Source organism: Buteo buteo, chromosome 5 (assembly GCF_964188355.1).
Source record: "Buteo buteo chromosome 5, bButBut1.hap1.1, whole genome shotgun sequence".
In the NCBI taxonomy this organism is placed as follows: domain Eukaryota; kingdom Metazoa; phylum Chordata; class Aves; order Accipitriformes; family Accipitridae; genus Buteo; species Buteo buteo.
Window position 1 is genome coordinate 39,934,894 of NC_134175.1, and position 27,741 is coordinate 39,962,634.

Here is a 27,741-nt window from a genome sequence, read left to right on the forward strand (position 1 = left end):
AACTTCCACTGCCGTTATTTAGGGCTTTGAATCAAGCCTTCTGTAAACAATGAATTATAGGAATAATAATGTATTGCGAGGAAATAAATTTGGAACATCCAGGCTTTAATATCTGTACGTGTCACCAATTTTGTGTTAGATTAGCAAAACATATCCTTTCATAACAGCTTAAGGTTACTCTTGCCAAACAAATGTTGTGTAGTTCTACAATCACATTGAATAGTGTGGATTGCTTCTCTATTACACGCTCTGTATAAAGTAATGTATTAATTATTGTTATTCTTAAATTTAACATAACCATATGTTTAACATAAAACGGGCACAAGTAAATAAAATTACACGAAAATGTGAGAGGCAGACTTTGAAGCTTATGCGGAAGTGGATTAAAACGTATCTATGCAATTTGCAAATAAAGTTGCCATGATCTGAAAGAGAATTACCAGGAAACCAAGATAACTCTGCAGCTAAGGATCCCTTTAATGCACAGAAGAACATATCTTATCCACTGCTCGAGAGGCTGGCAGCAGTTCAGAAATGCAGAATGCAGTTATCGGATGTCTCTAGATGCACTGCAATCAGTTTGTCAATATAACTATGGAAATGTTCGAGAAGAGCTGAAGCAACGTGGACACAATAAGGAATGGCATTACTGATGTTGTGTGTGTTATTTTGGGGCTTTATGAAATCATCAGCCTAGGAATTGTTCAATCCAGGGGAAACGTTCACATTTCAAACTTTGTCATCTTATTTATAGGCTTTCATTAATAAAGTTTAAATAATAGCAGTTTATGAGTGTTTTCTAATCATAATAATGAAAAAGTTTATTATTTAAAAGTGCTCCAGAGATTGTGCATTATCTAAAATTCCTGCTTGATTGCCTTCCCCAAATTTAGTCTTCCAACCCCTGATTCAACTTAGTCCTGAAAGAAGATGGGATAGCTGGAGAATCCTATGTGTCCTAATACTCACTCAGGAAAAGGGAGAGGAGGCTAAAAGAGCTTGGATTATTTAACCTAGTAAAATGAAGGGGGTACGACTGCTTTCTTAAAAATAACGGGGTAAACACCACTAAGAGTAAAGGGCTATTAAAGCAAAAGAACAAAATTGTCACATGAACAATTTAGGCTGGAAATGTATAGAAGGTTTCCAAACATCAAAAGAATGAGATTTTAGAAAGCTTCCTAATTAGAAAAGTACATGCAAACTCCCTTAGTATTATTCTGCATCTTGCTATGGTTAGGAATTTAATTGTGAAATCCAAGAACTCATTCCCAACCATATATATTCTAGGTGTCTGTAATTTGGTAAAGAGCTCATTGTGAGAGGTTGTATTTTAATAAGTGGACATTAAAGACATTTTTAACCAAACCCTTTCACACGTAGTATAAATACATGAAAGCAGAGAGTTGTGTTAAACTATGTCTTGCAAAGCCAACCTCCCCATGGGCCACGTATGAAAATCTTTCTGTGGCCAAGAGGCACAATATGCGTCATACCTTGGAGAACTCTGGCAAGGACTTACAGGCAGAAATAACTCTCTAGGACATCTGCAGGGTGAGGTTGGGTGAACATGTGGCCAAGACGGAGGGTGACGCCATTAAGACAGTCCTGTCCCCCCTCCCTGGCTCCTTTCCTCCCACCGTAGGGATTCTGACTACCTGGAAGCCCTGATGTCAGCGCAGACTTGCTGCCATTTAAGTGACATTGCCCTGGCTTGGCCGTTGCACTCAAAACTACTTGCAAGCGGCATGAAATCAAGAGGCACCAGTTAGCTGCATGTCACTGATGCACATTAGTGCTACTGTTCGGGTGAGCAGTAGCTCACCACCCTTGTTAGATGCTTCCCTCAGCTCTGCGGTCTCACTTCACTCCCGTGTCCCTGCCAGCCCTCGAGGCCCGGACTACTGCCCGGCTGCGTCCCTGGGCCTACCCTCCAGGGAGGCTCCGACCCTGTGCACCCCGACCAGGAGGGTCCCCAGGCAGCTTCATCTCTCCCACCCCACCCGCGTCAGGGGCACCGGCACAGATTATCGGGAGCGCTGCGGTAACACCCCGCCTTCCCGCAGCCCCGTTTCTGAAGAAGGGGGATCCCCGCTCTCCCCGGGCCTCGCTGTCCGCAAGCACGCCGGAGGCCCGAGGGGGCTGCCTGTGACGGCGGTGTTTCGGGTTAACGTCCCGTGGCGGGAGCGGGGGCCACAAGACCAGCCCGTGGCTCCCACAGCCAGAACCTCCCTCAGGAACCGGCCTCTCTCCTCCCGAGCGAGGGGAGAGCGGCGGGAAGCAGCGACCGTCGCTGAGGGCCCACGAGCTTTGCACACCGAGCGGCCGCCCGACCGACGGCTGCGGCGACCAACCCACGCTCACGGACGGACGTGGAGCACCGCCCCCGTAATTGATGGTAGACCCAACCAATGAGGCCGCAGGAAGAACGCTCAGTCCTGCCCTCCCTCTTTTATGGACGAGCAGCCGGGCCAATCAGAAGGAAAGCACACCGCCTACTTCCCTCTCGACTCTCGCGAGCTTTCCTGGGCTGGCTCCCGTTCCCCCCCCCCCCGCCTGCCCGCCCGCCGCCGGGTGACTGCGCAGCCGCCATGTTGGTTGCTATGCTGCCAGTGCTGCCCGTGTGAGGCGGGAGGGCGGCTATGAGGGGAGGAGGCTCCTGTTCCTCCCCCCTTCTCCCCCGCAGACGCTCGCTCGCTCGCTCAGCGGCAGGGAGGGCGCCTCTGCAGAGCCCCGCCGCCTCTCCCCTCCCCGGTCCCCTCTGCCTGCCGGCCGGGGCTCCGCGCCGGGCGACTCCCGGTGTGTGTGAGGCGGCGCCGTGCCCCGTGAGGGGGAGCCGCGGCCCCCGCCCGCCGCCGCCGCTGCCCTTGCCCTGCCCGCCTGCGCCCCGGCTCCCGCCTCGCCGCCCCCTCCGGCCGGCCGCCGCGAGGAGAGGGGGGAAGGAGAGGCCGGCGCGGGGGGCCCGCCGCCTTCCCCCCCCTCGCCCCGGGCTTCCCCGTCCCTTCCTCCCTCACCTCTTCCCCCTCCTCCCCCCCCTCCCGGTCCCTCGGCCCAGCCGCCGCAGTACGATGTGGTCCCCGCCGCTGCGGCTGGGCGCGGGGCGGCTGCTGCGGCTGCGGTCGCTGCTCCCGAGGCTGCGGCTCGGCCGGTGGCTGCGGGGGGGGAACTGAAGGCAGCGGAGCGGCGCTCCCGCGCGCGCGGGGGTGCGGTGCGGCGCGGTGCGGTGCGGCGCGGCGCGTGCCCCGCCGGCGCGTGCCCGAGCCCCGAGCGTCTGCGGCGCGTGCCCGTGCGCGCGCGCGGGGGGTCGCGGGGCGGCAGCGGCGAGCGCAGCCCCCGCGCCTCTTCCCTGCGCCGTCCCCGCTCCCCGCTCCATCTGGAAGGACGTGGCTGTTATATGAAGGTAAGGCGGCCGCCGGGGCGCTCGGGTCTCCGTGCTGGGGCGAGGAGAGGGGCGGCAGGGGCGGCGGCGGGGGGGGGGGAGCCGTGCGCCGCATTCCTCTGCTGTCACCCCCCCCTCACGCACACACACACACCCCGCCGGCCGTGGGGGGGGGGGGGGGGGGCCGAGGCGCCGCCGCTCCCCCCTCAGCCCCGCTCGCCCTCCCCGCAACTTCGCGCACAGGTCGCCGCTGGCGGAAAGCGGCTCTGCCGAGAGCCCTGTTGGGGGGGGGGGGCGGGTGTGTGGGTGCCCCTTCTGTCGTGTGTGTCGTCCCCCCCCCCCCCCCCCCCCCGAAAAGAAAGGAGATCCTGCTCCGCTCTGGAGAAGGCGTTTGGGGGGAGGTGTGTGTGGAACCGACCGCCGGCCCGCCGAGGGGGCTCGTAAATAGCCTTCGGGGGAAGGAGGGCGGCGGGGGCAGGTCGGGGGCGCTTGGGGTCTGTAAAATGTGGTAAACTCAGCCTGAAACGGGTTGGCTTTCTTTTTTTTTTTTTTTTCCTTACTGTGTTTAATATGAAAGTTTGCGTTCCTGTGCTTTCTAGGCACATGTGCGCGTTGCCCTGGTTATGGGCAGGGAAAATGGGTTTGAGTGCTGTCGTTGCATTCCTCCGGTACATTTTTAGTATCTCCCTCAAGCAGAAGGCTTGTATAATCGCGTGTGTCTATATATGCGACAGAGGCTTTCGGTGTACCTGGTGATGGGTTAACTCGTGGATGCTGTTGCCGCACCAGCTGGAAGAGGAATAACGTCTTTTTCCTTTCAAAAATCTCCTAAGAGCTAGTTGCTAAAACTAGGTAGCTGCCAGAGTAGGTGAAATGTTCCCACCGCTTGCCTAGTGAAAGAATGTATGTCGTCCAGATGTAAAATATACGTGAGTGAACTTTGTGCTGCTACTTAGACCCTTCCAGGACTTCAGGGTGGCCAACCTGTTACCGTTTTTTTAACTGTGAGATAGAAAATACTTGTGATTTGTGTATTACAGAAGTGCTAATGGATCTCAGCTGAAGAATAATTGTTAGACTACAGCATGCACATACATTTTCTCACCCATGGGGCATTTCTCTTGCCCTGAGCTAAACTCTGCATTGAATGGTAAGGGGGTTTTGTGAGTGCACGTTTGCCTGCTTGTTATTGCCAAATAACTGCCCTGTAATGTTGGAAGCCACTGGTGTGTTCACACACATGCAGACATTAATGAGCTCATCACATCGTAAATGTGCATTGCAGGAATACAAGAATGAGTTAGATTAAAATTGGTAAAACCATTTTCTTATTAGATATGTATATTGTAGGAAAGTTTTCCAGTTCATTGCCTAAACATAAAATACTCAGTATTGTAATCTTATGGATGCCATTTTCTTGACAATGGATTTCTTGCTTCACTGACCTAAAAAGTTGTTTCTACATATTGATGTGACTCTGGCTTGCACCATGTTGATAAAATATGATTCTGGGTGATAAACTTACAAATACGAATGAATGTGTCTGTACGTTTCCCAGGCACGTTTATGCTTTATAAAATCAGAAATGTAACTGTTGGTCTGATCTTTTTTGAGAAAATTTTGTCGTTACAGTTTCTGTGTATTTTTAGATTATGTTCATGCTTTTATTTGTAGGGTTTTTTTTAAGTTAGATTAAACAGTAAAATACAAATGCATTTTCCTCAAAAGAAGAAATGTATTAATATTTTAATTTTTGGTACATTTTCCTTATGTTTGCAGTTAAGTTTGTTTGGAATCAGGTTCACCTACTTAGGATTTAGTTTGATGTTTGTTTCTTGTTCACTAAAATTTTCCATGAAATGTATTGTTTGTTGCCATGCTTTACAATTCTGTTGTCCTGCTAATGTCTAATTTAGGTTGTACGCAGCAGTATTGATTGAACACCCTTGCTAAAAATACTTTCGGGGTTGGGTATACTTGCACTGTAGCAGCAGGGAAGTTAAGTGTATACTGTTTTTCTGTGACTAGAATTCATTTATTATTAGCAGCTACATTTGTAAAACATGAATAAAAGCAAAATCCTGTAATCTTAGAAGCAATGCTAATTGCTCTGTGGAGTGGATGAACTCTATTAATGAACAGAGTTCATGTAGTACTATTTACATGTCATTGCCATTAGCATAGTTGGAATATATGGTAGATTAATACCCAGGGCACATGATTTTGGCTGTGATCCTGCAGTGACCCCTGTTTGGGCAGAGGGATCCACCTACACAAAACGCACTGCAGGAACTGGAGCTCAAACATTCATTCTGTAGACACTAGGCCGATGTTTATCATGAGCATTTGCTGTGTGGGAATGTTTTGTATGTTTTGTTGTTAACCTTTGTGTTTGTGTGGCATGTCAGATAGGCTTCTGTGTGTGCAAAGAGCTGCAGGTTGGTGCCCAGAGTACAGTAGTGTGTGACATGATTATTTTGTGAAAAAGAGGTGTTTTTTCTTTAAATTGCTTTCATATTGTAAGTTAGTGCTGCTGAAAGGTCCTGATCAGCATTTGGGGATTCCATCTCATGAGGGTCTTGTTATCCTTGGTGGGTTATTTTATGTTTTGTTGAATGTACATGGAAGTTTTGTGCATCAATTTATGCTCTCATATAAAAAGTGGAATGCATACTCTACATTGTGTTCTGGAGAACTGAGTGGAAGTTACAAGTTTGAATATACTGGAGGGGAAGATACTTGGGATGGTTCACTTGGTCCCGTAAGCTAACCTGCAGGTGGGAGACAAAAACAGAATGGCTTGCTTGTGGCAGTTCAAACATTTGGATGAGGTAAATAGGTTGGGTTAAGTGTCTTATGAAAATTATGGTGTATTAAAAATTCCATTTTAATTTTTCAGCTGATCAAAACTTAATTAAAACAAATAGTAGGCATGTGCATGCTTTTTTGTTGTTGAAGTCATTGTTAGATTACTTAAATTGATAAATAGCACGTTTCTGTGGTCTGTCTTCTTAGGTCTTCATACTAGCATTAGTTAGATCCTCTGATACATCATGATTCTGCCTTGTCCCTCCCTGCTCCACCCCCCCCCCACCCCACCCCCCACCCCAGTTTGGGTTTAAATTTGGTACAAGATCACATGAATCCCATGCCTTCACATCCTGTTTTTGTCTCACCTCACTTCCATTCTCACCAGTTATAAAAATGGTCAAACAAGGGAATCTTTGAGCAGATGGTTGACTGTGCTTTTTTTTTTTTTTTTTAAACACCACACTTTCACTCTGGTGCTGTCACTTTTCATAAAATGACCAGGCAGAATTCTCATGGGTTTTATTGTGCTCCAGCCTAAACAACTGTAAAAAATGGTTTGTGTGTGCGTATAGTATGGGATTGTTTGCAGTGGAAAGAAGGAACTGTGAAGGTGGAAGAAAAAGGGGAGGGGAGAACAGCCTGAGCAGGAGACAAAACCAAAAGAGCTGAACAGTGGCCTGGTAATACAACAGCAGGTCTTTGCTCTCTGGGCCAGCTGTTCATATATGCTTGTTTGGGAACAGAGGCTGTTTTTCCTTGAGGACTTGTAATCCACTGAATTAGCACAAAAATAGTTTTATGTAAGCTTGTGAAAGCCTTTAATTTCTAAAATTTTGCAGTTTTATGGAAGTTTCCTCTGTTATGTTATAGAATTGCATATCTGCAGGTACATATTCAAAATATCCATTCTTATTTGGGAGAATTTCAGAATTATTAGAAAACAATTGCTATTTGTCACTTAGAAAATAAATTACTTCATTGCAGCAGTTGTTGTGTTCACAGAAGTTTTATTGATGTGTTGACACACCGGAATTTGATGTCCAGATGTAGGTTACAAGATTATGGTCTTTTCGTGGTGATCTGTGCTACAGCATACTAAAGTCTGTGCTGGTTGTATGCATGGTGTCCTACTACATGCTACAGAATACTACAGCTGATAGTCACATAGTTACTCAGGTAGATCAGACGAGTATAACTGGATGCATTTTTGTTTGAAATGTGAAAGTTGAACCAGCTTCTCCTTTCTCAGCTTATGCACCTTCAAAAAAGACTTGGTAGGGTGATGCAATTAGACCTCTCTTGGCACACTTCTTTGTCTCACACTGCAATTACTCCTTGGACAAGTTAAAAGGCAACTGTTGGATGATAAATGCAATTCCATTTGCGTGGTTTATGAGATACTGCCATCTCTACAGTAACACGAAGAAGGGGGAAATGGCTAATACCCATTTAAAAGTAAACAGTCTTTTAATTATGAGTACTTATGATCTGTAATGAAGAATGTTCTGGGAAATATTTTCACTGATTGGGGAATGAAGTGCAGTTGCCACTGAAGAGTTTTCAGGCCATCTGTAAGATTTAAGAGGAAAAAATTGATAATCCACTTCCTGTGGCATGTGTGTTCTCACACTGCCTTTCTAGCCATTCCTTATCTTCTGCAGGGTAACTAGCTGAGAGAATAATGACTGAATTATTCTGCATGACCAAAAGCCCAAATCTTCAAATGAAAATCAAATGTAGTGCTGCTAGAGATTAACATTTTCATACTTGGATTTTTTTTAATTAGAATGGTGTAGATTAGATTGAAGGAGGATGTATTCCGTTCTCTTATCAACCTGGGATTTATACTTTAAATTAAAAGTTGCTAAATATCTGGTATTAAATGCTGAAAACCTTGTTCTAACTAGTGCTTTTTGGGGGATGATGTTCCAGTCTGGAGGCCTTAGTTGCATGTAATTTTGCTATTTTGTTTGATAGTTTTCATAAACTGATTAAACAAAATCATTTAAATGTAAGCTCTTTTTTGGTGTTTGTTAGGACTAACAGTATAAATTGATTTGGTTTTATGCTGTTAACTGTTTGGGCTAAACAAATGATCCTCACTTACTTTGTCTCTGAAAGGATATTAACTTTTAAGACAGTTCAGTGTACTTTAGCTTTTCCTGAGTCCTTTGGCCAGTTTATTGCATTTGTGTACCAACATCTGTCTGCCCTACAAAAAAAACCCCACTGACCAAACTGCCAAACAATGTTCTGTGTCTGTTGCAAAAGACAGAAATGAGAAACAAATTATATCAGTACTGCACTGAAACTAAGTGTCTATTGAGTCCAATGAAAGTTACATAAAAAAATGTTTTCTCAGATGAGAAAATTATTCTTAGATAAGTCTTATCATTTTTTTCAGGTGGTTTTTTTTTTTTTTTTAATGGCATCAGTCAGGTTTAAAACCACAAATTGAAACTGTATCTGTAGCAGATAGCTCTCCACGTAAACCAAAGCAGCAGCTGGTAAAAAGATAAGGGCCTGCTGTGGCTCCTTTGTCTCAGAGCGATGTGCTAACATACTTTGTCTTGGAAGAAGGTTAACAAGCAAGATTCCTGTGTTTTCTTTTCGCAGTGGAAGGCGGTATTTGCAAAAGAGTCAAGCAAGTGGATTTGATACACTGAAAAGCTGTGTTTTTAAAAGAAGAGATTAAAGTGTGACATAACAGAAACTTGTGCTCCCTTTTGTCTATGCCAATAGAGATGCAATGCTGAACTAACTTTGTAGTTAGTTCAGCTCTCAAGAGAAATAGAAATGTTGTTAATTGCTCTCTTTAGGTAGAGAAATGACCACCTCTTCAATAAGAGCGCATAAAAATATATCAGTCAGCGGATGAACAGTTATTGCTGTTAATGCTCTCTGAACTTCCAGGTTAGCACAGTTATGTCTGGATGAATAGACAATTTCTTGATGATGCTTTGCCTTACATTTTCCTAAGCCATGTCAAGTAGTTGTAAGTTGGGAAACATGTTCATTGTAACTTAAAGCTGTTATCATAACGGATTTGAACAAAAAAATAATCCAAAATGGGATGTATTTCTCTCAGGACAGAAAAAGATGCTTCTCAGATCTTACAACTGTGATTCGATGCCTTTGCTTAAAAAAAAAAAGACAGACATAGTAATTGAGGAGGAAAATCACATAGTAAAACTGTGGGTTTGGTTTTTTTTTTTTTTTTTTTTTCACTAACCTTGTCAGTGAATTCAGAAATGCTTTAGGGAAAAAACCTGTAGTCTTTCCATGAAAAATTGGTTTTGGAGAGAGTTAAAATTAACATATGTCACTTTGCATTTGTCTGTCTTGGTACTTGCAACAAGCTTTTAGTGTCATGTGAAAAAGTAGTGAGACGTATTTTTGTCTTTTGATGTGTGAATAGGGTTAAAGATGACCAGTGCTGATGACCAGTGATGTGTTGCATTGTAAGTTGTTTTTTCCCATACAGATTGTGTATGTGCACTGCATATGCCAGCTTTGTATTATGTCTCTAAACTGCATATAGCCTCAGTACTGTTCTTAAAATGTTTTACTGAGTTTATATAGTGCCCCTCTTTAGAAAAGATATACTTCAGGAGAAGGGATATGCATCAATTAGTTTGACTTCTTAAAAATAAAATTGTATAGAACTTAGCATTTGAGTTTTAAACCACTGTGGCCTGTAACCTCCAAACTGTGAGCTGCTGTTAAGACTTTCCTTGGAAGAGGTTCTTGGCTTTTTATGGGAGGTGGACTGCTGTTAGGATTGATGCCACAGTCTGTTTTTAGTGCTTGAGTGTAAATGAGGCTATGGGTGAGTCTTGGGAATCCTAATCTGCAAGTAATACCCCACTTAGGATGTTTTAGGCTTGTGTGTTGACTCTGTAAGAAGATACTGCATCCTGTTAGCTCATCTGAATGCACCTGCTTTCTGTGAAGCTGATCTCTTTAAATGTAATGTTTGGAGGGACCTTTCCAGGTGTAATGTCTATGAAAAGGGGGTTTGAAAGCTTAAAATGTGGCTGCCTCTGAAACTGAAGGGATGTATCGCCTTTGTCTAAGTCTGGATGGAGAAGACGGGAAAGAGAAAAAGGACAGCTGCCCTGCAGTGATTATTAAATGTATAAGGTTTTGGAAAACATAATTAAAGGGAAAGGTGAATATGTTTTGGGGTTTTTTGTTTAATATCAGCAAATCTCATGACCTCATGGGAAGCTTCTGCTGGAATAACTGTGGTACACACAACCGCAGGAGGGGGAAACAAATACAGAAGTGGCGTTACAATGGAACAAATGGATCAGTCGGCTATATTATGGGGTCATATCTCCGAATTATTTGAATATTTTTTGGCTCACTTGTTTTCTGTGAGTTTGAATTACACTACTGATTTAGAAGTTTCAGTAGAGGGCTGATATATTTGTTTCTAGTCATGCTTCTAGCATCACTTCTCAAGTTCACTATAGGTGCAACTAGGTAAGGAGGGACAGAACGTTAATGGTGGTAAGAGTTTTTTCACTTTTTTTACCCTTCACTAATGAATATTTTGCTTCTCTTTTCATTTTACGATATATTAAAATGCACCATATAAGTCAAATTCATAAACTGCTCAGTTTGGAAGTGGCTTGAACTTTTTAAACCTTCAGGTATTCATATTTGGGACTAAGGAAATAATTACATTTTGGAGGTGTTTGTCGGGAAAACTTACTATTTTTTGCTTTGTTTTCCCGTGTGGTGTGATCTGCTTACAATTATTTTGGCATCTTCACTTAATAGATTTACTATTACTTTAGAGACTTAAGGCGTTGGTGAATACTGTCTTTTCCCATAGCTCCTAGTATAGATTTGAGTCCTTTGTTCTACAGCTTTTAGATCTGCTGGGGGAAGTGACTTGGTGTGAATGTGTGTCTGAGGAGGGGCAGAATGTGGTGGATGCTCTCTGGGTTCTTTTTGTAAAGCCGTTTTTGACTTTTCACAGTCCCTGTGCTTGCAGAAACTGGATTATTTTCAAATTTTGCAATAGTTATTGAATTGAATAATAGATGTGATAAATATATTAATTAAAATATCTCTGCTTTCAAAAACATGCCACTTAAAAGGCTGAGAGAGATACAGTAAGAAAATGAGGCGTGAGTAACCACTAAGGATATATACAGTTACGCTTAGAATGGAATTCCTCTGTAGAAGACTAGAAAATAGACTGAAAATTAACATCTGACAGAAAGTCCTCTAAGAGGAAATTCCTACAGGAGAACTTCATTCTTGAGATTAATTAAATGAAAAATTAGAAATTCTCTAGATAGCTGTAAGCTATTTAATAAAACTGAAGTAAGCAATTAAAAGACTCGGTTGTAGTTACCAGCAGAGGCATTGCCTCCTTTTTCTGATCCTGGTGCTGCCCCCCTCTCCCTGTTACATATGTTCTCCCTCCTTTTACAGGAAAGCTATATGTGAAGCTCATTAATGCTAGCTGTTTTCTGCAGAAGGATTTTCATAAAAAACATCCCTCTGAATATGAGTGATGTAGATAATAACTTTTTTTGGCATTGAAAAAACAGTCCTGAGAAAACAGCAATAAAAGTGCTTTGTAGGAATTATACTAATGAAATGTATGTGAGAGTGTAGCTTGAAAGAGAAACCTGATTAACATCTGAAACTTCAGCTAAGGTTTAGCCACCTCTGAATAGAACTTAGTTGCCAATAAAGCTACTTTGTCCAATCTCTGTTTTCTATTTCTAAGTTACATTGATGTAAGCATTTTTCAATCCACCTCTTTACAGTTTGAGTGTTTTTTCTATATCTTCCAGACAAACAGATTAATTCTAACTGTTCTGGGAAATGATTGTAGTTACTCAATCATTTATCTGCAAAAGGCATTTTCCACTTAAGTCTTTCACATTCATTCTGAATGTATTTTGCATTCTGCCTCCCCTGATGTACTGTGATAATTGTGCGTGCTCTAGCAGTTGTGTACAATAAGCTGGGATATGTTGTATCACCAGAGATCAATCCCTCATCTGAGGGCAGTGTGTGATAGCAAATCACGTCGTCATGTTAGGGAGAAAAAACTGTAACTGCAAATTGGCACTGGATTCCCCAAAATTGAAGTAGTTGCCATAGTTCAGCAGAATTACTGTGCTGCAAGTAAATGGGGAGAATAGGAAAAAATGAATCCTTATGTGTTCCAGGTAGTGCTATTGTAATAATTTTAAGTTGCTTCAAAATAAGTTACTAAAGTTGTTAATAAGAAGAGTGCTCTGTAATGAGAGCTTTTTTTGAAGTGTTCATTACTTTTCACTTTTAAGTTTATGAGAAAACAGACATGGTCTTCAGTGAAAATAAAGATAGGCTGATACAGAAGTTCTGAAGGTAAACTTCTTAATGCTATTATTTTTCTGCTGTAAGCAGAAAGCAACATTCTAAAAATCTGCTTTCCAGACTTAAATGACTGTAATTAGTACTCACAAAAAGCCACTGTGAAACTTTTTCTTTTGGCAATATAAATATCCTTATTTTCATAACATTTAACATTAAAACATAATCTATTGTCAGACTTTAAAGCAAAACTCTAAAAAGGAAGAGATGCCTTTCCTAGTGGCCATTTATTGCGTTTATAATAATTCTTTGTGTCCAAGTAAAAAGAAAATGTTGACTAATTATTACTAAAATAAATTGGCGTTATTTTTGTTGTAGCTTCCAAAGTATGGAAATGGGCTTGAAGCCCACTTTGCTATCTACAATTAATAGAAAACAAATTGTGCTTTGAAGGCCTAACGTTTCTGACGCTGAGGTAGGATCCTTGTCCCATAACAGACTTGTCTCCTTACAGTGTTGGTGGGATATCCACTTGCTTTGCAAATGCTTTAAAGTGTATTAAGAATGGCATAAAAATGAATGAATGCTTATGAATGAGGGCATTGGGCACCCAGATCTCAAGCCTTCAATGTACTTCCAGCACTTGCAGAAAATGTTTTATAATATATGTATTCCTAATAACTGTATTTACTAATGTGGCCTAAAATCGGTAGGGAATTAGCTTTTCAGGAGTGTATCTGTTTAGTGTCCATAATATGATTAACATATATTGTATGCTTCAGATATATATCTTCATATTGGTGTATAGTGGACAAAAGGATGGAGTGATAACATTTTAAAATTCTGTAAACAATAAATCCATGTTTTACTATAGAACATATTTGAAGAGTATCCCAAGATTTTTTGAAATAATATTTGAGAAGCAGATACCAATGTTCATGCTTCCTTTTCAGGAGTGATTGGGAAATGTATTTTGTATATTGTTTCTGTATTAGACTTAATAATTTCTGCCAGTGTCGTACATGCTTACACTTCAAAAAAATGTTGAAATGTTCTGTTGACTTTTTGAAACTTTTTTTGGCAATGCTATGCTTTCCATTTATTTTGTCCCTTGTTTAACAGTTTTTGTGTGTGTTTTCAAAAGCGCTTCCATTCACCATTCAAGGAATTCAATAGAATTCTAATAGGAACTGCACATAAATAACTACAGAAATCAATGCTTCAATTCAGCCAAGAGTTTTTTGTGACTTCAAAAGCCGCAAGAGCATTTATTATTAGAAATGTACAATTGACTTTTCTTGTATTATCATTTTGCATAGTGATTTGGTTTTTACCACCACAACAAGATGTTTGACAGTTTCATTTGAAAATGATGTATTTACATTCGGCGTTCCAAAACAGTGTAATTTTTATCTTTTCTGTGAAGCTCTATTGATGTTAATGTGCATGTTCAGCTCTGTGCAAAGATTGTCAGTGAAATATTCACTGGTGGATTTCTCCTCAAAGGTCAACCAAATGTTAAGCATAGTCTCCTATTTCTGTACTGTAATGAAAATATAAAAGAAATTTTTAAAGAATGGAGTTATTGGGTTAATTTTTGTCTATGCAACTCATACAATGTAAAGCATGTTCTCTCCTCCAGAATGCTCAATTTCCTGAGTGTAACGACCACAGAAGTAACCAACCTGCAATAGCACAGGGTTGTCTTGGAAGTACTTCCAGCCTTTAGCATTTGCATTATACCTCAGGCCATGTCAGCTGTAACAGTCCTTTTGATCCTGTAGTTTTTAGGTGGGTTATAGAAAGTGATATGGTCTCAAAGGAGATTGTTTGAGCACATGAAGCTTTAGAAGATTGATGGTTCTTTTCTTTTGAAACAACCTGAAGATGATGTGACATGAAATACAGCATTCCGTGTTCAGTAGTGCTTATTGCCTTGTAAATGGACCTCTTGAGTGCTGTAGCTTTTGGGCAGCTCTTGCGCATAGTTTCAGTCAGGTAATAGTACAGCGTTACCACCTTGGGTGGAAAGCACATCCAGAAGGAAACAAGAGTTTTGTTCTAGTTGTCAGGAGTGTACTCATAGATTATTGGATTTTTCTCCATTAATGCTTTGTCTTTCACTGTTGCTGATGACTTTGTTTTTCAAACTAAGTTACCAGCAGGGGCTTTTAGATAGCAGTAGCCTTGTCCCACCCTCCCAATCTCCTAATTCCTTTTCACCAACCAGTCTCGTTCTGCGTGAGAAGGATGAGGTGGTGTTAGGAACTGTTTCATGGAATTTCATCTTGTGAACCAACTGGTGCTTAGACTTGCCACCCAGCACTCTGATTACCTTGAGATGCAGATCAGCAGTCCCATTCTCATCTACCTTGTTGCATAAGCAGGTGCTGGTGGTGGATGCATGTTTTGGCACTTGAGAAATATTTCAGCTAGGTAGAGAGGTAGGGAAGCATGCCTGTCTCCAGTCCTTCCCTCTCCTAACATTTGGAGTGGAAAGACTATGCAGGTGAAACTTACACTGCACCTTGAGAAAGGTTTTAATGGTGATGAGGAGGAAGGGAGGTAAGGGAGAATTCCATTACTGTTCAATGTTGTTGTCACTTGGAATTATATGCATTTAGGATGAGTGCTGTCATGGTGTTATCTTAAAAAAAAAAAAAAAAAAAAAAAAAAAAGAAAGAGATAACGGAAGTGAAGTCAGACCTTCTGTTGGTTCCTCAAAGTTCTTCCCCATTTCCTTTTACCACTTCTGTCTAATTCAGATTGCATTTGAGTCAGCTGCTTTCATCTTGACACTTATGTCATTCAAGCATCCACAAAGTTAGTATGCTAATGTCTGCCTTTCAGCTGACTGATAGGTACACCAAAACCTATCTTACTTTTTGTCATTGCAACATGAAGCTTCTTTTAATTTCCCTGGCTGTTCAGCATTTACAGAAACAGGATAATAGAATGTTGCTGGTACAGTTTGTAAGCCTAATGTCTGAAGTTTATTAAACACAGTTTTCCTCCTGAAACACACTCTGGCCCTTCCTCTGTTCTTGTAGGTGCTTGGTATTTAACTGGTATATAAGCCGGAGTAGAAGAAATAATAATGGGCATCTAAAAATTATGGTTTTGTTAGGGTAACTTGATTCTTTTATGGGGCAAAAAAAGGCTTTTTAGATTTGTCTGAAAGTAAGCATTCCTCTGTGTTTTTAGGTTTGTGGGTCTTCTGCTTCTTTATGCAACCCAGCTTATGACAGTAAGCAAGACAAACCAGACACCTCATGTTTTTCTTGAAACTATCCATCCCTCTTGCACTGCTCCTCTTACATAGCCAATCCCAAATTTATCAGTGGAAAGGAGAAAAACATCTGTAATTTGTTTTGAATGCAGGAAGGAGAAACAGAAAAGAAACGGATAAGAGAGATGGGGAGGACTGAAAAAGAAACAGTCTTCCCAGCTCTTGCAAGTAGTTGCCAGAAAATATGAAGCATGGAGGTATTAAAATATATTATTGGTATGGAGCAACAATGACTATTGCTTGATACAGCACACTGTTTTGTAGCTCCACCCTATCATGTAATCCCTTTTATTGAACGCTGTTTTGAACTGGTTGAGGTTCCTTATACCCTGTTTGTAGAACAGGTGGTTAAAAATTTACCTCAGAGACAAAAAATAAATTTGGACTAAATTCTTCCCTGGCACTTTATTTACTGTATTTTGTACTCGTAATTCCTTTTCCAGAAGTGCTTTCTTTTCCTGCCTCGGCAGTGTATCTGTGAGAGTGTTGCTCTCCTTCATATCACATAAAAAAAAAAAGAAAGAAAAGAAAAAAAAAAGGTAGTATCTAATTGGTGTTACACTTTAAGCTTCTTAATAAAAATTCCATCAGCTATATATGGAGAAAAAATTGTGTTTCGAAGTGCTTGAAAACTATAATACATACAATTTTGCAATCTCAGGTAAAGCAATCTGAATTGTTTCTTTTTTATCATTGTTGTGCTTTTTCAGGTATTTCATTTTGGTACTGCTTGGTACTGGAACAGTCTCTTGACTGTTCTTAATTGATCTATGTCTTTTTTTGGAAGCTTAAATGATTCCATTTGAGCTTTTGCAATACTGAGCAGCATGAGAGAGGACCTTCATCTGTCCCGTGGGCTGTGCGCCTGACTAAGCATCCTCATATGAGGAATTCCCTCTCTACAACAGCATGACATAGTTGGTTTATGTTTGTATCTTATGACCTACTAAAAATATTCTCTTTCCTTCCCACTTACCTTCTAAGATCCTCTTCTGCAGAATTGGTGTATTACCACTTTGTATGTAATTTCTGTATCTTTGCAGGGGATTATGCCTGCTTGATAAACTAGAGAAATTGTCCAAACTTATAAAAGAAATGTATGTTTTCAGAAAATAGTTTTGTAACTAAATTTTTAAGAATAAATGTTGTTCTTATGTTCTGAAGACACTAATAACACTTCAAGAATGTTTGTTGTTTTTTTCTTAAATTTACACTTATGTTACTGGGATGAAGTAGATCTTGTCTAAATGTCAGTAAATGACTGGACACAGTGTCCATGAGCGGTTGTGAAAACTACTGAGATTAGTAGAGAAAGCATAAATTGGATCAGAAACTGACCAAAGAGAAGACTGCAAACAGCTGTACTGTAAGAGCAACTAACGGGATGGAGAGACATTATTAGTCACGCTCTTCAAAAATCAGTCTTGAAATTAATCCTGTCTCATTACATTCATTAATAACCTTGGTGCAAGAATTATGTCTCTTCTTATTAAAAGCTGTAGATAACACAGAGTTCAGAAAATTTTTTAGTATTTCAGAGGACTGGATTATCCTGTAAAGAAAACAAGATAAACTCATAGATTTGAGTACTAAAAAAAAGATACAATTTAATAATATGAAATCAAGTATTTAAGGCATAAGAACATTTCTTTGATTTTAGGAATAATGAATTGGTAAGTAGGAGAGGAATTAAGGAATGCTGATAGTAATGTGAATAACAGCTTCCGATAAGAAGTGTGAGCAAGGCTAACCCACCGAATAGTTATCAGTGGGTCACTGTCAAAGCAGAATGTACCTAATAGTTTCTGTACCCGGTCTGCATTGACTAATGATTTTTATTACTGGCTTGGATAGCAGAAGAAAATTGGGGGTTGCATGTCTTAAGTTTCACCAACAGTACCAACTATGGGTGACTGCAAATATGTTGGAGAGAAAGTTGCAATGGAGATTCTTTACATGTTTTTTTTGTAAACTTGTCAAGGTAAAGTAGGGTTGAATTCACTAGTGTCTATAGAACATAGAGTGTGTTTTTTAAAATATATTTAGAAAACTATTTTTTAAGAAATATATTAATCTTTTAAAAGATTAGACAGTTTCTCTTGTGCAATTGTTTTCCAGACTTTCTTTACTTTTTGTAGGAGAATATACCTGGAAACAAAAAGCATTCTTTGAGAGTTTTAAAACGTCTTTGTTTTTAAAAGGAATTACAAAAATTGGATTCCAATTCATAAGACATTTATATTAAAATTGTAAATATTAGAAACTTAGTTTTAACAGTAATCTATATTATAGGTAAATATCCTGATTTACTGAGCTTATGGCAACAAACTGAAATAATGGCCTCTTACTTCAGGAGATTTGTGCTGAAACCAGTTGAGGTCATAAAAGAAATTCTAGTTCTGTCCCCATTTCTCTGAAAAAGAATGCTGCTACTCAGTGCCCTGTTAGTACAGACAAAAGGCTGATCAACAGGAACATCTGGATCCGACTGTAAAATGGCCTAGTGTGGCAATACAACTAATTGCAGCTCACTCTTTAACATGTGTGTCCTAGTTGAGATTTACAGCATTTGCAGTAAGATTATCAGTCTGTTTGGTTTTTTTTGTTGTTGCTGTTTGTTGGGGTTTTTTTAATGTTTGGGAAAAAAATAGGAAGGGGAAAAAACCTATTTGTTTCTGAGCAATTGAAGTAATTTTAATAATTGTGGGGAGTAGATAATGTCCTTTTAAAGGTTTTAATACATCTACCCTATGGACTGGTCTGACTGTCTGACAATGTGCCAAGGTGAGCTGATAATGTGTTTTAAACCTTAAGGATGTTTGGAATGTTTTTGATGGTTTGTATGTCTATGTTGTGTATACCAACAGGATTTCTCATAAAGTATTAGTTAAATGCTGAATTGCCTTGCCTTTAGGATTTATGTTCCTGTTTGTGTTTAGTCTCATCTGACCTTACTTGGATCAGATCTATTACAATACAGAAAAATGTGCAGGATTTGTACACACAGGAATTTCTTGTAAAATAAAATTCTGCTAACAAGCAAAATCAGTATTTCAAACCTGTTCTTGTGGATGTTCTTATTCCCTATTGAGTGTCTAATTAACTTTTGGTTGAATTCTTTTCTGAAGTGAAATAAAGGCAGCCTTACTGTTGAATAAATGGGTGCTGTTTTGGATTATGTTACAGAAGGAAAGAAGAAAAGAGAGAAAGAAAAAGATACCTTAGATTTTTAGTAAACTGGATCGAAACCTGAACATCTGAAGTGATTTGTCTTGAGTTTTTGGGGGAGGCATCTTTGAGGAAAAAGATTTTGTAGAGTCTTTTATGCATCTTAAACATCTTAACTATCAAAATACATGGAAGCACAAAATATCAATATGTATGGAACAGCAAATTAGAACAGGTAAGAAGTGAATATATTTTATGTGATAGTTAAATTTTACATGACTTGGGCTCCTAAGCACTTAGAGCAGTTTTGAAAAGTAAATTTAAAGTATTATTTCAATGTCAATCTCTGCATTTGTTTTAGAAAGAGAACTTGGGTTTCTAAATCAGTTAAATGGTTTTGAAGGGTTCATCTGCCATCTGAAGGGCATCTTACAACTTGAAGCTAAGCTGTCTAATAGATAGGTGCAGCCAGAAATATATAGGGATCTTAATACTTCTTTCCCTATGCCTAATTAAACATTGGCTACTGTGTATAAATATTTTTCTTCTGTAGCAATTACTGTTCCAAGACTTACATGGGTGCCTGGTGTAGTCATTTTCCAGAAGATGTTAACTCAGCCACAAGTAGTTAAGCCTATGTCGCCTCAACTCTTCTCATTGACTATAGCAGTAATATATCATCCCTTGAGCACCGTAAACCCTCTGAAGCAAGGTTCTGTATGGCTATGCAGATTCCTAGATGTATTTTTTTTAATGGAATTATTCTGAATGTTATTAATACTTCACCTTTTCAGAGGAATGTATACATTCACTGACATCTTAGGAGTTGTATTCATACATCAGAAGCTTTCTGAAGAGTAATAGTAATATGTTAAATCTTTCACTTACAAAGGTCTTGGCCCTTACTGTTGAGAAGAGAAACTTGAGAGTGTGTGTATAGGTGATGCAGCTCCCCAAACCTGTAGGGAACCTGCAGCGGTTCCTAGAGGCAGATTTTCATCTGTTTTAATTGCTTTTGCCTTTCTAATTCCCGTGCCGCCGTCTCAGTACTTCTCATGATCCCCTGCTGTAGCCAGGGTGTGATAGAGGTGCATTGCAGAAGCAATTGCACGGAGGGGTCAAAATCTAGAATGCTGCATTCAAATAACTGTTAGAAATGGCTGATAATGACAGAAGTTTGGAAGGGAAGGAGCAGATACAGCTTTATCTCTTCCTTCTGCTGCTGTTTCTTTTTCGCTTTACCCACAACTGGGCATTGGTTACAGATCCTTGGAGTCCATCCTTGTACAGCTACATGGTATTTTCAGGTAGGAGAAGATGTGTTGTCAAGCAGCTACATAATCAGCTTGGCCTTGCCTTCCCTAGCCCCTACTGCCTGAGCTGCAAGTTTTATACTAATTATATTAGATGCACTGGCATGAAACTCTTCATAGCACAACATCTTTAATCTGTCTTTTATTTTCATACATCAGAATATCATGCTTTGTCTTTTATTAGCAAAAGTGGCAATGATTATTTGTCTATTTGGACTTGGACATCTACAGGATAAGAAAAAATGATTGTGAATTAAAAGTCTAGACTCCAGCAATATTCTGGCAAATAGTAAAACTGAACATACAGTAAGAAACTTAAGTGAAAGTTTCTGCTAGAGAAACTACTTGTAGAAAAGTGTATCAGCACCAATTACAACAGGAAAGTCTGTCTTTCTGGAAAGGTCTGCCAAAGTCATTGATGAAGATAAAATCCAGTCTTTCCTGACCTGCTTTCTGTGATTGTGTGCCAAAGATGATATGCTAAAGGAATCATAGACTTTATGCCAAGTTCTGTGGGATTTAAGGATTGCTTGTTAACTAGAGGAAATTTTTTCTTTGAGTTGCATAAATTAACCTTTCTTCTAACAATTTATCTTTTGTTTATATATTACTGTTCCTTGTTCATTTGTACTGTCATCATCATACTTCCTCCCCACCCCCCCCCCCCCATGCACTAGTCACTTTTCATACCACAGGGAGAAAAATTCTGCATCAAAAGGGACTGGCACAGCACGCGCTGCAGATAAGAACCCAAGTGCCGTGTTGGATCAGATTAAAGATCCAGAACTCAGTAATCCTGACAGTGATGAATAACATGGAGAAGTATGAGACACAGGTCCTCTATACAGTGAACCTTCCTTGGTGTAACCACATACAAACTGATTATAAATAGGTTTCCTGGTTTTGTTTGAACATGTAAGTACTGATGGCTATAACTTCTATTCTGCAGAAGTAACTATTTTTAAATGTTCATGGTAAACCCAAAAGCATTGCCAGTGTCTTTCAGACAGTGAAGTACTGCACTGAAAAAGGAAGCCACTAGTGTGTTATCTTTTAAATATAAGCTTGTATAAGCTTTAGCGTTCATTTTCATAGCAAAAGAAAGAACAAGCATAAACTTGAAATTGTGAGGATCATGTTGTTAATACATATGGCATGTAGCTATTATAAAAGACCTTATTCTAATGCCACTACCTGATAAGAACAGCAAGAGATGTATGACCAGTGTGGGTTGCTGCCACTGACTCACTGTGTAATGACAGGCAAATTACTCAGTCTTCTGCATCTCATTCTACTCCTTTATAAATGAGAAATATTGTTTCCAGTAAAACTCTTTGAGATCCTTGGATAAAAGGAGATTATTTTTTTTGTACGCCTACTGAGTATATAAATTTGAAGTGAGAAAGTGCAGCAAATACCATATTCTATGCAAGTCTTTTACCAGTACAGACACAGTACGATGAGTCTTGCTGCTCATTATGGATTGTGTTAAAGCACCTTGTACTCCTGAAGACCTCTGTAAAGCGCAAGCAAAAAGAGGGGTTTAGGTCAGACTTGGCACTTGAGCTTGTGTTCTGTTCAAGCCTTTTTATAGTTAAGTATAGCTACAATAAAACTTTTCTGATGTGTGCATTGATAACTACCATTCAGTTTTCTTTGATACACCAGACACTGTACCACCTTCAGATGAAATAGTACAGGGAGCCTTTTAGAGAAGTTTTCTGTCAGTCTCCATCACCTCTTTGACATTATGTCTTTGGCTGGGTTTTATCACTGAATTTTCATAATGTTTTGGGGAACCTGACCTTTCCAGAATTGTCTGTGTTAACACTATACTTTTAATCTTTCCCCTGGCACCTCCTGAAACAAAATACAAATTAATGATTCAGACACCACAAAACAAATCACATGCCACTTGTTTCTTCGCAACTATTCTTCATTGTCATTGTTTGCTGTATTGTATGCAAGGCCTTGTGTATTCTGTGGTGAAAGGGACCTAAATAATGCAGGAGGTTTTAAGGGGGAGGTCAGTAGCAGATAAGTAGAGAAATGATGCAACAGTTTCAATTATATACAGAAGACGATTTGGATAAACATAAGAATGCTATTAATTCAGGACTGACATGTGGAAGTTAACTTAGGTTTGATGTATGCTTTAGTTTTTAATAAATTCAGACTTATTTTGTGATAGTCCATAAATAGGTGTGGAAGTGGTGGAGGGTACATGAAATTTCTGGTCTCTGGTACTTCAAGGAAGAGTATGTTGTTGTCTCCTTTTGTAAATTATTGCCCCTTTGGTTTTGCATCTTTATTTCCTTCCATTCCATTTATCATCATTCTTCATTCCTCTTTAATTTGCTGACTTCCTTAGACTTTTTCTTCACAAGTGCCTGCTTTAGCTTCATCATTTATAAAAAACTCAAAAACTTCATCCCATTGATTATTCTAGCTGTCACCTCATTTTATCTGGTCATGTTCTGCTGCAGATTCAGTAAATACACAATCTATAACTTACATTTCCCCCTGCTTTTTCACCATTTTCCACTCTCTTATTCTTCTCTTGAAATTGCTTTTACCAAAATGAATGATCTTCACTTAGCTGGATGCTAATACTTTTACTCCATTTTGCTTGTTTTGACCAGCTTCTTCCCTTCGTGGCCACCTGCTGTCCTCCTTGTGCTGCTGTAGTGCTTATGCCACTGCACAGTGAACCATATTGGGGAATTGGTCAGGCTGAAAAATAATTTTGCCAAAATTGTGTTGCTTCTTAATTCCCCACTCTGGTTTACCATATGGCTGTACAAATGGCTATGTCAGCAGTAGGGAGAGGATGATGCAAGGCTGGAAATGAGTGGCCAGACTCAGGAGTGGGTCAGGAATGCTGCATTAGCTAGCAGTGCCAGGTTATGTCAAAATAAAGAGTTCATCAAAGTAGAGTCTAATTGTCTCTGACGTGATCACATCCTAGTTCTGGAAATCCTGATCTCTGCTGCTTTTTTTCCTTAACCTCTCTCGCTCTTCGTCTTCCCCTTGTTGTTTAACACATTTTCCAAAGCTGCTTGTTCATCTCTTTCTTTATAATAATTGATCAGTAACATCAGTAGAAGCCTCCAGTTCTCAGTGTGCACAGGAGGTGGAACCTGTCATCCTCAGGACATTTGAAAACCCCCTGTTTAAATAATTTGGATGGGCATCATTAGTCAAACCTGTACCATCGTTTGAAAATACCTGTTAAATAATCATTATAAGGTTTAGACTGATAAGCTGTTGGAGTTGGATACGTATGAGTTTCAAAAGAATTACTTAAATCAGTAGTTTTCCAAGGCAGCACAGTATGATGCCTGTTTAGTATGAAATTTTAAAGATTTAAGCCATTTTGGTAGAATAATTGGTAACAAAAAAGATGTAATATATCCTTACCTGCTTTCATAGTGTCTTTCCAGCAGGGACCGGCTACCTTCACAACAATTAATTTTGTTTTTCATGTTCCTGAAATCACAAGGCACTCTTTGCCTGTAAACAAATCCATTAAATAATCCCACCCTTTTCCTTGGTCTACAGAGATGCACTTTCATTAGTCTGCAGTCAAGTTATTAATAGCAGCATAAAAGTGTTTATGGGTATTTTTTTTGCGGGAGGTGGAGTGGGGGTGTTTTACTCTGTAGATATTCAACTGATTCTGAAATGGTGAAATATACATCTGAATTTAAGTTACCTGCAAAGCTGGGCATTTTCAAATCTGAGCCTCGGTTAAAGCCCACAAAGAATATGAATTCACATCTAAATTCAATTCTGTATACTGCCATGGTGCTGGGTAAATAGACGTTCTGGCTCAATCCAAACCTGTGTATGATGGTGCATCTGCATGCATTTAGGTCTCAAAATGTTTCAGCTTACCTAAGAATATCTTTTTGTTGTTCTTAAAAAAAAAAAAAAGGTAGTAAATTATGTTCCCTCTATTCCTTTATTTACTTGGAAAAAAGTAACAGAAAAAGTGGCATTCTTTAACAGTGTGATACACGCTATTGAGAGTTTCTACAGTTTAGCTTCAATACTCAGCTGTGTATGTCCTTTCAGAAAGGAATGATATTAATTACTCTCTGGTCAATCATATGAGCTGTAGTTCATTGTGTTGTCCTTGCCTTTTTTCTGGTTATCATAATCCTGCTTATTGACTTTCAAAATTTCCATTTGTTTCTAGGACAAAAGGATCAATCTTTGGTTCTTTTAACGATCAAACCACGAAGTAAAGCAAAACAAACCAAACGTGAGCTCGCTCAGGCTACAGATGATCATTCAGTATTAGGTTTTTTTCAGTAAATAGGTCATTTTCCAAACTTTAATACCAGGATTTAATGCACTGCCCTGATGAAGGTGAACTCTTGAATTCCAATCTCTTGAAGTATAACCCCAAATCAGAAATGGAAAACAGACTGTTCTATGGCACGTAAAATGTAAATAAATATGACTTTTCTGTCATCTCTATATCTTCTCCCAAAATATCCTAAGGCCATATTATGTGTACACTTGGGAATCTGATGCCCAAATCATAAGCCTGGCAGCACTCCTCTGCCTGAGAGCTCTTATCGTCACCTTCCTCCTATTCTGAGTAGTCATATAATGTCTTTTTAGCCTGTATCTGTTCTCTAATGCTGGTATCTGCCAATAACATGGATCCAACTGGCTGCTCTTTTCCATAAGCCTTTGAATGCTTTTCTCTTTTCCCTACTGAAAGGAAGGCATGATCTTCATTCAGGAATTGCTCTCTGATTCCTGAGGTAATATTTTTCTTGAATTGCTGCCAGTGAAGATAGTGGTTATGTTCTCTTTACCTAAATGTTGCTGTCAAATAGTCAGTTTTCTGTTTCTCCCCTGTTGCCTTGCCTAGATTTTTATGTACTTTCCATAGATGTCGTATTTTTATCTGTAAGTGTTCTGAAAACAGGCATTTAAGTAAAGGCTCTCTGATCTCCCTTGACTCTGATATAGTTATTCTGGAAAGTGATTTTGTATTCTCTTAAATTCTCTATCAATCATATTCAATAGAAAACTGAAAGGAACCTTGTAGTGAAGCCAACAAAACAGGAAAACAAGCTAACTACAAGAGTGAATTTCAGATAAATCTTCAAACAATTGTATTTTTAAGACCTTTCCCATCCCTTGTGGTTCAGACTAAAAATTCAACAGTCCATGGAATTGCAAGATGAGCTGTAAGAACCAAATTTGTGGTATTATTAAAACTTGCCATGTAATGGTGGCATGGCTACTCATGCTCCAGCTACCAATACCTTCCCATATCATGTTTCAGAGGAGTGTTACAGCAAGTTTATGAAGTGGCTTAATAGAATATCTAGTGGCAAAAATACTAGTGGTCATTCGTAGATGCAAGTTATTTTGCTGTAGTGAACACCATGTGCCAGAGATGTACATGTAGTGTAGTCTATATATCTGTTAAAAATCAAAGCCTACCACAAAGTATACATAAGCTGTAGGTTTGGGTATCTGTGCTCTTCAGTTACTTATTTTGGATTTCTTGAGAGCTAGATGAGATTTTTCTGCACTTTCATGAGCTCTGTCAGCACTTGTTCAGTCTAGTTGGCACCTCTTCATTTCCCTCTGTTTTTTTCAGCAGATTTTCTTAGAGAAAGGCGGATGATCTAACACTGTGAAGAAATTCTAATTTTGTTTCTCTTTATATACTTCCAGAGGACAGATGGACATGTCTGTTATTTAATAATGCTCATGTTACATCCTTCGTAAAGAATCAGAATAGCTCCTAGCAGTCTGCCTGCCTGTCAGTAGCAGACACAAGCTTCTTGCTGGTTTTGTGTTAAGTAACAGGGATTTCTGCTCTCTGGGCTCCAGCTTTCAGACTTTGAGAACAGCACATTTTCCGATGGGCATTGTAGATTCCTCATACTCTTGGCTGCTGAGAAGTTCTCTTTCTTTGAGAGATTTTTGGGTGACATGGTAAATAAACATGCTCTGCTGGTTCTTGGAGAGTGGGAGTTACTTTTCAAAAGGATAAGGTAGTGGTGTTAATAAACTCTTTACCATAGCCTCTTTCTCTGATGCACATAACATCGTGCTCATTCTTAAGAAACTACCAGAGCATCCTGACACCAGCTCCTGATCTGAAGAGGACAAGCTTTGTTTCATTTCTTTCCTTTGAATAGTCAGAATCGAAGAACTGAAGAACACTCATAGATATTCTTCATCTTGCCTTCTGAGCCATCCCACTGTTGACTAACGCTGAAGGAATGACATGGTGCACGGCACTGGCTAACTGCTATTTCACGAGTGGTGGGTAACGTTCCCAGCAGCCTTGGTTCAGTAATTGAGTGATCCAGCTGGAACCACATCGCTTTTGTTCTCTGGCTTCACAGATTCCAGTTTTGGACCTGCTAGCACTGACTTCAGAGGAGAGGACCTTTTCCAGCACTGGACAAAGTTGAGACTTTTCAAACCTTTACTGGACTGTAAAGGGACCCATTGAGCTGAGTGTTTCTACTCTCTTTGTAACTTCCTGGAGCCACTGAAACCTTTCCAGTTATGGGTCACCGGGGTCTCCTTCCTGTGATCTGGGGAATAAATTGTATGCCGTTGTCATACCTTTCCACAGAAGGTATCAACAATTTCATGGTAGGCCAGGGTGTTATCAGTGTTACTCAGTTTGCTGACAGTTCTGAGATTGTTGAACTCTATTGGCAGCCCATTTCAACAACTGCATGGTCATATCTAGATGACTAGTCAGTATTTGCCAACCCGTAGCGACAGATACTTGCTGAAGTGTACTCATTCTGAAGTCAGTGTTGATAAAGCTGGTATGGTGGCTGGAATTCAGAAGGGATAATCTGGACTTTGTCAGCTAGAGTGATATTCTGATGAGAATATCTTGCTACTTAGAAAGTAATTGCATCCCATCAGCAAATATGGCTACTGCTTGTGTGATATCAGTGTCTTCATTTTGGGAAAATGTCTCTTCTGAACAACTGTGGGAGTGCAAAGAGCAGCTTTGTGCCCTCAGCTGGGCATGGTACCACAGTGCAGAGAGACCCTGCTCTGCAGAACAACACTCCTGTTTGCTTTCACCTGTGGCTCCTGCAGCTGCTACCAGGGGAACTGGGCTGTGCTGCAGAGCAGCTGGCAGGAGAGAGTGCATGTGAATAGACACTGGAAAATAGAACCACCCAGTTACTCTGTTTCTTTGTTAATGTGCACTTTCCATATCCTGCCATATGTCCCTCTTCTTTAGCCTTTTAATTCTGGGGTGTTATACCTGATGCCTTCAGAAGTGCTTCAGTAACGTTTGACTGCGTGCCTGTTGTAAAACACCATTAGAACAAACTAACAATTTTTTTGAATAATGTTATAGTAATGTTAATACAGCATGGAAAAATTAACTAAAATCAACAACAACAAAAGACCACTTGGTTTTATCCTTTATAGTGGTA

General features: G+C 39.9%; 1 protein-coding gene across 1 annotated transcript in view; it reads left to right on the plus strand.

Annotated features, from left to right (window-relative positions):
* Positions 1–3,279: 3,279 nt before the first annotated feature.
* PTPN4 (protein tyrosine phosphatase non-receptor type 4) overlaps positions 3,280–27,741 on the plus strand; it is a 120,753-nt gene continuing 96,291 nt past the window's right edge. The window contains exon 1 of the mRNA XM_075028738.1: positions 3,280–3,400. The gene's annotated coding sequence lies outside the window, so the exon portion shown is untranslated. The remainder of the gene's footprint in view (positions 3,401–27,741) is intronic.